The 13,252-nt window shown below is 35.2% G+C and overlaps 2 long non-coding RNA genes across 2 annotated transcripts; both read right to left on the bottom strand.

Moving 5' to 3' along the window:
• Positions 1-1,567: 1,567 nt before the first annotated feature.
• On the bottom strand, positions 1,568-3,246 carry LOC125663792 (uncharacterized). The gene is made up of 3 exons (XR_007365647.2): positions 3,057-3,246; positions 2,733-2,837; positions 1,568-2,405 (listed from the first exon to the last, which is right to left on the bottom strand). It is a non-coding gene; the product is annotated as an uncharacterized LOC125663792 (long non-coding RNA).
• Positions 3,247-8,646: 5,400 nt separating this feature from the next.
• LOC125663793 (uncharacterized) lies at positions 8,647-10,301 on the bottom strand. The gene is made up of 3 exons (XR_007365648.2): positions 10,076-10,301; positions 9,743-9,850; positions 8,647-9,603 (listed from the first exon to the last, which is right to left on the bottom strand). It is a non-coding gene; the product is annotated as an uncharacterized LOC125663793 (long non-coding RNA).
• Between the last annotated feature and the right edge of the window lie 2,951 nt (positions 10,302-13,252).

The following is a 13,252-nucleotide window of genomic DNA, read 5'->3' on the forward strand; positions in this document are numbered from 1 at the left end:
CCGAAATGCAGATGTCACAAAACATCAAGCCCAATTTAGAGTCGTATCTCAACCATTCCCTATTAAATTTCCGTTTTTGTATGGAAGATTTTGCAATTTGGAGAGAATCAGATGTTTGAGGAGGTGGGGTTGACTGTAAAGCCAAACATAGATATTTTTTTTAAATTTTAGACTGACTAGGGTCAGAACCTACAAGTTTAGTGTCAAAATAGAATGGAGTGCATAGTCTTATGAGATTAGCATTTTTATACTGTTGCGCACCGAACTTCAAAGAAAATTATTTATTAAAATTGCCATGTCCATATCAATGGTGACCGACCGCATTGTTTATGAAATATTCGAACTAAAATCAAACACATCAAAATCAAAATCTTGTAATCAACGAGCTTGGCCGCAAAAACAAACAATTGATGTATTCATATATACATTATACACAATAATACGGCCAATTTAATTACCGGACGGTTCTCTGGTTAAGAATTGACATTAATGTGGAGATGATAACACGATAATGAATAAGACTTTAAATGTTAAACAATTGACCACAGCAGGGTAAACAGCTGTCCGATGTACTTTATTACATAATCACCCACTTTTTTGCAGCCATAAATTACCTGAGGCTGTAACCAGCTTTGTGTGCACTGGAGCGACGCGAGATTTCCGGTCGCACGCGTGGACTGAATAAACAGATTTTGATTGCATAAACAAACAGGCGATAATGTGTCACTAACAAAGGATTAAAAATACAATTTATTGCAAAAAGGGATTTTCGCCACTTTCAAATTTTTTTCGCCATTGTTGAAAAAAATTCGCCATTGGCGAAAATGGCGAAGCCCAGCTCGAGCATTGACTCAATACAAACGATTTTTAACAAGAGCATACTGAGTATTATGCATAAGTAAATTTTACATTGTTGTTAACAAATATGCCATATTCAGATGAGTTCAGTCATGTATGTAATTCAATCATGGAGAGAGAGAGGGAGGGAGAGGGAGAGAGAGAGACTTAAATGTGTTAAATGAACTTATTCCTGGGGGTCTGCCATGAATGAATAAGCAATTCCCGGAACAAGGAAATTGTATTGAACTATTTACAGTTACTTGTGTCATAATTTGTTTAATTGTTTAACTGATTCAGGCTGATCGAGATCATTTTGACCGTACTTGAACTTGTTCACAACGGCAGATGTGCACAAGGTTTAAAATCTAGAGCCCTTCTCCCCCTTTTTGACACCAAAAATAAACAGGAATATAGTAGAGTATAAGATTTGACATTATACATACAAGTAAGTGCATAAAGATAAGCAATTCAATTGTTTGTTGTTATTTCTTGATTTTATAATGTATAAAGTATAGGCTAGCTAGAATAAAAGTAACCCGAAAAAGGCTCAAACCCTGGAGCCCCCCCCCCCCCTTCCCTCCATATTTGGTCTCCTTTAATGAAATCCTGGATCCGCCACTGTAATATAAACCGAGGTTACTTGAATGCAGAGAGAAAATAGAAATATTCCGCCAACGATAGTTTTTCAACTTTGTGTAAATTCAAAATTTAAAACAAGACACACCCGTGAGTATTCCATGCAACATTTAATTTTCAAAACTGGTAGAATAATTTGTTGTCGTTGAAATTAAATCATGCAACTGCTATCTCTTCCACACAGTTTAAGAAGTCGTGAAATATCTTACAGCATGTAACGTACAACACGTATCGTACAACATGTAACGTACAACCTGTATAACGTACAACATGTAACGTACAACCTGTATAACGTTCAACATGTAACGTACAACCTGTATAACGTACAACCTGTATAACGTACAACATATTACGTACAACATTTAACGTACAACATGTATAACGTACAACCTGTATAACGTACAACATGTAACGTACAACACGTATCGTACATGCAACATACAACAGTGCTATAAATAAGAGCGCCATGTGTAACAGTGCAACAGTGGTTTACAAAGTCTATAATGGTGTAGCTATTTCAAACACTGTGTGCTCATTACATCAAGCCATATTTGATGTAGGTTTACAAAGAATTGATATACATGTACATTTACACACTGCCATGTCAATGTTTTTCAAACTTTTCATTCTCTCGGATCACAATGTTTACTTTTATAGTCAAATAAAACTACTTCAAGTTACATGTAACAGTCACATTCATTGCTTTGAATCGTGGTCTCGAGATGGCAAGACAGTAATGAAATAATATGTACAAGGTTGATCATTGCTGGCTTCATATCCGGTACTTTCAATCGCTATGTTTTTTCCTGGTGGGTGGACACGTCTCTCGGTGAGAAAGATCTAGAATGTTTATCATTTATCCTGATCTGCTTCCTGCTGGTCGTTTGTTTCATTGGTGTCGACCTCTTGTTCTTCATCTATATTCGGATCTATAAGAAGACAGAAATATTTTACTAATGTAACAGGTTGGGAGAAAGCGCTACGGACCACACCAGGATTCAAACACACTCTCATCCCACCGTATTTTTAGTCAGCTGAGCTATACCTGGCCACCAGTGATTGATCAAGATTAAGAAACCATATACAATTTTAATTTTACTAAAGTTTTTTTTTCTTTGGGGATTTTTCTGAACTGTTGCAAGAAAATGTATATATCATCAATATCTTTATATCATCAATAGTCAGTATTTATATATTTAAAATAGTAATTATTTATAAATCTTACAATATAATAAACTGTATAGTTTTATACTTACAAATAGATATTTGTCTTCCATGATGGTGTATTTTGACTTTTCCCGGAGAATGAAATTGGGCTATGGCAGACTTGTCTGCGGAAACACAGATACTTTTAGCCATACCTAAAATAAAAAAAATGTTGCGAATTCTCATTCCCGTTGAATCTAGATTCGATCAGGGACCTATATACTGATTCAATGAACTAATTAATACATGACAAAAGCTGGTGCTTCTCTCATAGTAATTTCTTTTATATCTTAAAAAATGTGTATACAATGTTTAGATTTAAAGGGAAAAAATACTTAATTTTTTTTCAATAAACAAATGTTTTACTGACTTACCTGATGTGATATTTTTATGGTTCTGTTATCCAAACATGTCACTGTTGAGACTAGTCTAGGTTTTAAATAACTTCCACTTTAGTATAGTCGATGTATATATTCCTACTATACTAGATCGGGATTTCGAGTAATGTTTACAAACATTACCACGTGGGATCGTACGATCTGTTTTGACTACGCAATATGCATAGTTCTAATTTGGACGAAGATAAATGATATATATATATATTTCCTCGTATTAGTGATTTCAAATAAGAATAAACGATACGTCATACATATTAATTAATATGCTTTGATTAGAAGATAACATTTATTTTACTATATTTAGATATGCATGTAATGTTCAAATTGTACTTAGGTAATTAATTTCATAAGTATGTCTTATTCATGATATTTGATAAAGATATGGTTATCAGAGCAAGGGGGTGGGGGTGGAGATTAGAAATACCACGGGTAACTGATATTTGGAGTACACTTCTTTTGATTCACACACTCCCTATTTTTAATGTGCAAAACAAAACTAATAAGAAATATTTCCTGAAAATTCGTGGATTCTATGTTTACTGTATATATTCTTCACATTCCCTAAGCCATTTTAAATAGCACTTTTGTGTATATTGAATGATTTACTATATATTGTAAACTTTAATTGTATTGGATAGTTTAAATTGTGTAAAAAAATTTCGGTAGCACATTCACATGAAACGGGTGTTTTAGACTTTGAACTGCTGCCATTGCTAGAGACATACATGTAAGTTTGCAATAATGTCTAAAATTCATATGTATCTATCGAACAAGCAAGAAATCCTTGTTTCGTTTTACATTGTGTATACATGTATATAATCCTTGTTTCGTTTTACATTCTGTATACATGTATATATGATTAAGCATTGCTGACGTATTTGTTAAGGACGATTAGTAAGAATATTTATGGACAAGATCGTTGAGTTTCATGAAACTATAATATAGCTGGTGTGTATTCAATTTGTGTGATTCAAGTCTAAAAATAAAAGTGATAGCTTGTCTACGAGAAAACCACGCAAAATGGGGCAGAAGCAAGGATGTCGGATCAACATTCTACATGTATTTTGCGTGTAATAATGTGAATCTATATCCAATAATTTACATTTTTTAAAAAGTATAAACAAGGATAGGGATCTGCATCAATATTACGAAAAATAGCACTATTGTTCTGTCAAAAGGAATTATGTTTATAAAATTGATTTTTTAAAAATATTTTACATCTGGGTTTCATTTTTTAGTGTTATGCACTTTCAAAGTAATTACGTGTTACTTTTACTACAACAACTTCTCGAAAATTGACAATATACATGTAACACAATTCTTAAAATTTTTGCACAATGCCAAAACACAGGCTCCAGGTAATCTATATTGGCACAAATAATATCAAAAATGATTTCTCCATAATTGGTTTTCATGGAAATATCTTTAAAAATCAACTCTTTTCGTATGTCTTTAAAATTTATTTGCATTTAAAAAAAATAGAATAAAATAAAACCCTAATATCTAATGATAATAGAAGTACGGCGACGTATTCGTGTCATTTTAACCTAGGAGAAAAAAATAAAACAAATCGTTAAAAAGGTCGTTTCTGCGATTTAAAAAGTCGTTTGTACGATTTAAATAAAAATGGTTTGTACAATTTAAAGACCCATCTCATGACCGTACGGTCAGTGAAAATGTAGGCGGAGCCTAATCTAAACAAATGTTATTTACCTGGAGTGGCCAGGGTCTACCAAGGTGTTAATTGCTATGTCCCATGACACTCAAAGAAATACACAGAGACAGAACATGGTAGAAATCTACCTGTCCATGCTTCTTTTTTTTTTTTATATATATATATATATATATAGTTTTGATATACATAGTACCTGTCTAAACAAATTATGTCTGTGTCCGTCGTGCATTATAGTGTCGTTACAATTTTTCTTGATAGCTGCTCTTTCAATTCTTTTTTCGTTATGAAACAACTTTTGTATAAGAAGGACATATAATGTAAATTTCAGGACCTCTGCAACACTGAGGTCTTAGGGCGGGTCAAAATGACAATTTTTCAAAAATCTTCTCCACCACCGCGCATCCACATCTTCAAGAAAAACTAACTAAACTAGTCACGTCGAGCAGGAATGCTACTACCGAAATTGTAAATTTGATGATCCCTGCAGGGTAGATGTTCTGACTCCAAGGCGGAGCCAAATTTGGCATATAGTGTTTGTGTAAAACATTCAAATAACATTTCTTTAATGCTATTGATTCTCAATTAAAATTAAATGGATAGGATTTAGAAGGAGAGGTAGCCCTTTAACAAAATTGATATAGGGTTTTGGTTACATGCCGGGGCCAAAACTTGGATCTTTATCATCTGAAAGACTTCTCTAATTTTGCTGACACTGTATAAAACCTAAATGTATATTTAGGAAAAGCAGAAAAGGATGTACCAAAATTGTGAACTTCTCAAACTCAGGGTTATGGTTGTAGGCGTGTCCAAATTAATCAAAGAGTGGTAATAATATAACGTATTTCATGTAAAGTTTTTCATCGGTATGGGCATATGTATTTTAAGAACATGCAGATCTTGTTTTCTACTGCTGCTGAATATTATAGAATTTAGCTTAGGTATACAAAAACAGGAGAATCATTATAGATTTCATAGCCCTTGGGACTAGTGATGGTCAGGTGACCGATAAGATATGTGGGCCTCTTGTAAAAAAAAAAAAAAAAAAAAAAATCGTTTATATACTAAATCGTAGAAACGACTTGTATTCTCTTACAGCCTATGTTTTATCGAGACAGTCAAAGGAAGAGAGACCAACCTCCGCTCATTCAGATTCGGAACACTCACTATATTCGCGCTTCCGAAATGAGTCAATACATGACCAAATTTGTGTTTTCTGTACAATACCGTTAGTGTGTCGAAGATGAAAAAAACATTTTCTCTTGGATTGTTCATTGTATAAAAACTACTTTTTTAATTGTTTCTACGATATACTAAATCGTAGAAACGATTTTATTTTTTCTGCTAGGTTAAAATGGTAGGAATGCACTGTTAGTAGGTGCACCCCATCACGTGACCATGGGAAATTGCATGCATCATCACTAAACAGTTCAAGTCTTGCGGTGATTCATCAGGCATATTAATGATTACTAGATGATCATTCATCGAAAGTCAGTACCCATATAAAGATGTCTCAAAAATTAAACACTATCTGAACAAAACATTATCATTTTAAAACGTAAATAACTGAAATATATACGTACTAAACAATTCCCTTCATCATATCATCCTCACAATGTCAAGGTTTTATGATGATGTACTATCATTGTGAGGATGGATGTGTGTTTGGTCTTTGCAAGGTTCGTTACAAGATTGTTAGGACATACTGGATATTACTCTTTCCCACTCCACCCTAAACAGCATGCAAGATATGTTTTGCAATTTTTAAAATTATCATTTCATGTGTATTGAGAATATCATATATAAATGCGATATTGTAGGTCTAATATAATACATTTGTTGTTGTCTATTCAAATAGATTTATTTTCGGAAGAAAGAAACGATGGGAGAAAATAAGAAGTTGAAAGTCCTGCATTACAGTTGGCTTGGTTTGGTAAATAACTCTCAATTATGACTGTCAAATGGTAGTAGAGCATCCTTTTGCACGCGATTCTCTGATACAAGCAGCCTGTGGTTTATAGAGTATGGAGGTGTATATTGCCTATCTAAATGCCGTTTTATATTGTGAAAATTAGCACTTTGATTTTAAACGGCACCCTTCCTAACAATGGTCATTTAGTCTGTGTTGTTTATTGAAACGTTGAAGTGCCTTGTTTTGTTCACACACACACACACACACACACACACACACACACACACACACACAATCTTTGAAATGATTTATATTCAACAATTTTGAGATTTTTAAAAACACCCAAATGAGGAAAAAAAAACAACTCTGGCATTCCGTAGCTCAGGTTTTGTTACTGAATAGTTATTTGAGTATCTAATGGAATAAAAGAAAAACAGTTTAAGTGAACATGTCATTTATTATCACGATCAAACAAATGGCGTAAAAAGCCAAGATCAAACAAATGACGTAATAAACCAAGGTATACAAAAGTAATTGGCTAGGACAACTTAATACAAGCAACCGTTTACTAATGAATGAGCAAAACAAACAAAAAAACAACAACAAAAAAACCCCATGTAAATGTCATAACTTGACCCCAGTCAACATATATCTAAAAACACTAATAAAGTGATTGCTGTCCTGGTTATTACACGATTTCTAAAAGATATGAGATTTGTAGTACATGTAAGTCGCCGAAAAGATCATGTGGACGGGATGTCAAGTTTATGCTAAAAATAAACAGTTTTTGTCGGTACCAAACAACATATATATAATAAAAATCGGTTTTGAATATTGTGATTTGTTTCCAAGACGGCGAAATCAAAAATCGCTTTAACTCAATCGTTTGGTTGATTAAATGAAAATATATCTTCAAAAACTACTTATTTTGAGCATAAAGTTGACATTTTGTCGACATATATTTTGCGACTTACAACAAATATCATCTTTGAAAAGTCGTGTAATAACCAGCACGATAATAACCAGCACGATGATAACCAGCACGATAATAACCAGCACGATGATAACCAGCACGATGACTGCTAACCAGCACGATGATAACCAGCACGATAATAACCAGCACGATAATAACCACGATAATAACCAGCACGATAATAACCAGCACGATGATAACCAACACGATAATAACCAGCACGATAATAACCAGCACGATGATAACCAGCACGATGATAACCAACACGATAATAACCAGCACGATAATAACCAGCACGATAATAACCAGCACGATGACTGCTAACCAGCACGATAATAACCAGCACGATGACTGCTAACCAGCACGATGACTGCTTTATTGGGTTGATTTAAGTCGTGTAATAACCAGCACGATGATAACCAGCACGATGACTGCTTTATTGGGTTGATTTAAGTCGTGTAATAACCAGCACGATGATAACCAGCACGATAATAACCAGCACGATAATAACCACGATAATAACCAGCACGATGATAACCAGCACGATGATAACCAACACGATAATAACCACGATAATAACCAGCACGATGATAACCAGCACGATGATAACAAGCACGATGATAACAAGCACGATGATAACCAGCACGATAATAACCAGCACGATGACTGCTAACCAGCACGATGACTGCTTTATTGGGTTGATTTAAGTCGTGTAATAACCAGCACGATGATAACCAGCACGATGACTGCTTTATTGGGTTGATTTAAGTAGTGTAATAACCAGCACGATGACTGCTTTATTGGATTGATTTAAGTCGTGTAATAACCAGCACGATGACTGCTTTATTGGGTTGATTTAAGTCGTGTAATAACCAGCACGATGACTGCTTTATTGGGCTGATTTAAGTCGTGTAATAACCAGCACGATGACTGCTTTATTGGGTTGATTTTCGTCGACAAGCTAGTGAACAATTTAAAAGAACTCTTTCATTTGTTCAACTAAGTGCAAAAGTTTATTAGCATCGTAATTAATTATCAGATTTTTCTACGTTCTACATGCTTTAATGAATATTTGGGGTATGTTTGTACATAAGTATAGTAGGAAAATATGTTAGGATTTTTTCATATTAAATTTATAAGACGACGATACAAGAATATAACGATATGAGGCCTCAAACGGGCGCATTTTTTGTGCGCCGTAAATCGAAGGTTTTTTGTAAGGGGTGGGTCTATAGCTCTCTGATAAAAGGTGAAAATAACGAACAGTGATCAATCTCATAACTATATTCATGAAGGAACATATATCGAGCGACAAGTATCCTCGGGGACAGACTGCCCTGATCTGTCCCAATATTTTCTCAGAGAGCTACAGTTCTGCATCTAAGTTGTTTCATACATTTCAAAAACTGACCACACAGCTACAATCAATAGTTTATACGTTTCAAAAACTAACCACACAGCCACAATCAATAGTTTATACATTTCAAAACTTATTTTTTCATTGTCAATATCTCTTGTTCAATCGGGTAATTGTAACAGACAAGATGGTACCTGTGCTGGTACACGTGTTTAGTGCTGGCACACGTGTTTAAAATATACGATACTGTCCTGCACTTTCCTTTCCAATCATTAAAACGGTTGTAAGGTTATATCTGACCACATTTACTGTGACCCAGATACAATTGAAGATAACGAATAGTGATCAATCTCGCAAGTCCTATAAAGAGAATTATAAGGGCAAGCACGGACCCCAGGGCATACAATGCACCAAAGGTTGGACCAGGTGTCTTGGAGGAGTAAGCATTCCCTGTTGATATACAAGTTCTTTATGTGTCGTATTACTTTGGAATAATGTGACTTTGATTAGTATGCACATGTCATTCTCCATTGTCCCTTGTCTGGTCTGCTTGGCCCTCTTCTAGGGTTTTCTGGGAGACCTCTTTCTGTTCAGCATTCTCAGGTACACCTGTGATGTAATACAGCGATGTCTAGATATAAAACAGACACAACTCTCTTAAAGATTTGAAAGAAAACATTGTTACTCGTTGTCAGTGGAACGATATGAAGAAAACAAATCTCAATATATGAAAGTTTTCAATACTTACAGATAAAAATCTGCCGACCTAAATGGTAAATCGTGACTTTTCCAGGAGAATTAAAGGTCTTCATAGCAGATATGTCAGCGGAGACTGGTCGCTTGCTTCTCGCCATATCTGTAAAATAAAATGAATTCTTAACAAGTGTCACGTTTTTACTTTAGTCGTTAGTTTGTGCGATGGTATATTCAGAACACAAATATTTTAATAAAAGTTAAAATCATGTCGAGCGACCAACTTCAACAAACATATGTATCACCGTGAGTTTTTTCGTCATTGTCCTACTTTCGCTTCCTTAATTTGTACATTATCTGAACTAGATGGGGATTTAATGCACCGTACCTGGGTAGTCTAACTGTCCTTTTATTCTCTATCGATGAAAACGTTTTGAAGTGTTACTGTCAATTAAAATTCATAACGATTCTGCTTATTCATATAGGAACAAAAGTGGAAATTCCTCTCGTTGTTGACATATTCATTGTCCTGATTTAATATCATATTCCCTCTATATAGATTGATTACGGAATATAATTGCATCATCTACATGTATTAATTTAAGGCACATGCATCGATTACCTCGCTCTGGAGGTCTTCCTCGAATGACTAAGCAACAAGGAAGAACGGTTTGAGACTCTAAAGTTAGACTAACCATGTGTTGAAATCTCTACTTAAAAATAAATGTTTGCAAGGGGCCCAACGATAAGCCACGATAAGCTAAACCACCTGTTAAAATCATTTATCTGTATATAGAGTACGATACAATATCAATCGCTGACTATACATGTATATAATATACACATTTTGAAACTACAACATTCCCTAACTGTACCTCACAACTAGAGGTTCACACTAACCTTATTTAAAATGGACAGATGATATATTTTTAAAGAATTTTAAATCCGTTTTCAGTCCTTCATAACAATAGAATGTTTAAAATCTACGCCTTTAATATAGCTGACAGGGGCGGATCCAGGAATTACGGTTACGGGAGGGCGCCACTTTATGAGGCAGAGGGGGGGGGGGGGGGGGGGGGCAGGAAGCTCTTGGATTTTACAGATTTTATAGGACTTGAAATATGTCTCCTATTTAAGTCATTTGTACTATTTTCTATCATTTTTAATATGGCGAAATTAGTAAAATGACGCAAATTTTAAATGTTTTTGGAAAAAATTAAATTCTCCCAATTAAAAGATTCAAGAAATCAAAAGATTTTGTCATTTATTTCCTCGGGAGTGGAAGAAATTATTGCTTCTTTTATCGTTTAGTACATTTTTCTAAACAAGATAGGCCAATACCTCGATTTACCTTAAATTTGAAAATTTTAGGGGAGGGGGCGGGGGGGCGGGGGCGGCAGCGCCTTCCCTTAAATCCGCCACTGGCTGACACTTTTCTTTATATACATGTACAATCTATTTTACCAACGATTCATGATCACGAGTGGCATCAACTGATTGAAATTCATAATGAGAACAGACACAGATAATTTTATGAACTAATATGTGGGGAGCCTTGTTAGAGGCATAGGCGTAGCTTGGGTTCGAATATTACCGAGGCCGGGGTCTGGCTATCGACATTTTAACAACGTAAAAGGTGTTGTTTTTTTTTTTTTTTTACCGAGGCAGCTGCCTCGGTTGCCTCAATGGAAGCTACGCCACTGAGAGGTTTTCGGTCTTAGAACACTGTACATAGCAATCACGAATGCTAATGGTAAATGTTGCATTAACGAATGTATTTGTGTTCGTTTTATATGTAAAAGTTATATGATAATGATCCACCATCATAACCATTAATGCTGAGGCCGATAGGTGCCAGGGTGTAGAATTATTATTCATTTAACTGGCGGCCGCCACTTATTATCTGGCGTCCGCCACTTAATTTAACTGGCGGCCGCCAGTAAATTTATTTGGCGGCCGCCATATAGATTAAGTGGCGGCCGCCAGATAAATTAATTGGCGGCCGCCACTTAATTTATATGGCGGCCGCCACTCAATTCAAATGATTTATATGGCGGTAGCCAGTTATTCAACCCCCTCTCTCTATCTCTCTCTCTCTCAAAATGAAAGGGGTGTAATCCCTCTCTAATGCTTAGTGATATGTATGTGATATACAATTAAGTGCATTAAATTATTGTTTTACGATTATTCTGTTAATTTACAAAGTTATATAAATGTTTACGATATGAAATGTCGACATTTTCGCGCACGAGGAAATCTTTATGTGTGTTTAACATACCAACGCATTGGGCACGTAGAACCAGAGGACTGACCCTCCACTTTTTTGACAGCGTTCATTTTCTGTTATTTTCATATGCAAACTAAGTTATTTTCACATGTGAAATAAGGTTAATTGGCGGATTAACTCCCACCCCATCCTCGGAAACCCACGGCTGATTACGCTTCCTTCCTCTCGCGATGGAGAGAGGAACGAAGCGTAATCAGCCATGGGTTTCCGACGATGCCCCCACCCCACTCTTTTGGTAGTAGTGATGAATGGTAAAAATGTAATAATGAATAAACTAATAAATTGAAGGACGAACGGAGCCCCTCCCTCCAATTTAGGAGTACGAAGTTTGGGCAAAAGAGACATTTTTAGGTTCTTTTTCTGCTTGTCAAAAATTGTAGAAGACAATTTCTCCCCCGACTGTCCCTACACTTTGAAAAACGATGCTACGTGTTTACGTACTATTCGAAATCTTTCCAAAATAATCACTCAGCAATATGAATTAAATTGTTTTTGAAACTGGTAGCCGTCATGTATAAATTAAGTGGCGGCCGCCAGTTAATCTATATGGCGGCCGCCAGATAATAAGTGGCTGCCGCCAGTTAAATTAAGTGGCGGTCGATACATAAATTAAGTGGCGGTCGCTACATAAATTAAGTAGCGGTCGCCATGCAGAGAAATGAATATTAAATCTATACCCTGGCGCCTAATCGGCTTCCGTATATCAATGATAAATCGCCCGTTAATGAAAAACATTTTCCCCTGAGCGAACGATTTATCATTAATGGTTATGATGTGGCACAATTAATATATGAAATTTTCATTAGCTGCACTCTTAATATAGCATACACATGTTCATAAAATACATACGTTCTTCATCACTCAGTTTAGGATGACATAATTGATTTAATTGAAATTTTAAAAGCTAAGTGAATGTTGGGCGTTTTATGGAAAAATAACCAATTTTCAAGTTGTGATGAACACATTGAAGGCTGTCTTTGGGCGAAAGCGAGAACTGTTCTTGAATTTCTTGCAGAAGTCCAAGAACAGGTTCCTGAAAGAAATCCCAACAGTGGTCCAAATCCCCCCCCCCCCCAAAGAAATTCCTGTCTATCATCATGACATGTATATATGACTGTTGTACACATATATTCTTATAATATTACAATGTTTACACATACACGTATATTCTTTAGCTGCAGAACTGTAGCTCTCTGAAAAAATATTTTGACATGACAAAATATTTTTTCAGAGAGCTACAGTTCTGCAGCTAGTATATTCTTATGATATTACAATATT

This window comes from Ostrea edulis, chromosome 1 (genome assembly GCF_947568905.1).
Source record: "Ostrea edulis chromosome 1, xbOstEdul1.1, whole genome shotgun sequence".
NCBI lineage: Eukaryota > Metazoa > Mollusca > Bivalvia > Ostreida > Ostreidae > Ostrea > Ostrea edulis.